The sequence below is a fragment of the Apium graveolens genome, chromosome 8 (genome assembly GCF_009905375.1).
Source record: "Apium graveolens cultivar Ventura chromosome 8, ASM990537v1, whole genome shotgun sequence".
Classification (NCBI taxonomy): Eukaryota; Viridiplantae; Streptophyta; class Magnoliopsida; order Apiales; family Apiaceae; genus Apium; species Apium graveolens.
This window is the reverse complement of record NC_133654.1, coordinates 122780322-122780997: the sequence shown is the minus strand read 5'-3', so window position 1 is coordinate 122780997 and position 676 is coordinate 122780322. Positions and strand designations below refer to the sequence as shown.

At 44.1% G+C, this 676-nt stretch overlaps 1 non-coding gene across 1 annotated transcript; it reads right to left on the bottom strand.

Annotated features, from left to right (window-relative positions):
• Positions 1-343: 343 nt before the first annotated feature.
• LOC141681227 (small nucleolar RNA R71) lies at positions 344-449 on the bottom strand. The gene has a single exon (XR_012558668.1). It is a non-coding gene; the product is annotated as a small nucleolar RNA R71 (small nucleolar RNA).
• Between the last annotated feature and the right edge of the window lie 227 nt (positions 450-676).

Here is a 676-nt window from a genome sequence, read left to right as displayed (position 1 = left end):
GCCTAAGAACAATGACATTCAGTCAAGCATCATCAGGTCAGCCATCAGGGCTAATACTTTTGAGATCAAGTCAAGCACGATCCAGATGATACAGAACTCAGTTCCGTTTGGGGGTTCTCCTACTGAAGACCCCAACATGCACATCAGGGATTTCATAGAGATCTGCGACACTTTCAAATTCAATGATGTGACTGAAGATGCTATCAAGCTGTGACTTTTCCCATTCTCTCTGAGGGACAAAGCTAAGTGCTGGTTACGTTCTCTACCAGCAGGGTCTATCACCACTTGGGAAGATCTTGCTCAAAAGTTTCTCACTAAATTTTTCCCTATGGTAAAGACTGTTGCAATCAGGAATGCTCTTATCAGTTTGCTCAACAAACTGGGGAATCTCTGTGTGAGGCTTAGGATCGATATAAGGAGATTCTAAGGAAGTGCCCACACCATGGCATGCCTGATTGGATGATTATTAACTGTTTTTATAATGGATTGGGTGCTACTTCTAGACCCATGCTTGATGCAGCATCAGGAGGAGCCTTGTGGGCTAAAAGCTACGATGAAGCTTATGAACTTATTGAACTGATGGCTGCTAATGAGTACCAGAATCCTTCCCAGAGACTGACTCAGGGAAAGGTAACAGGAATTCTGGAGTTGGATGAAGCAACTGCTATAGCAGCCC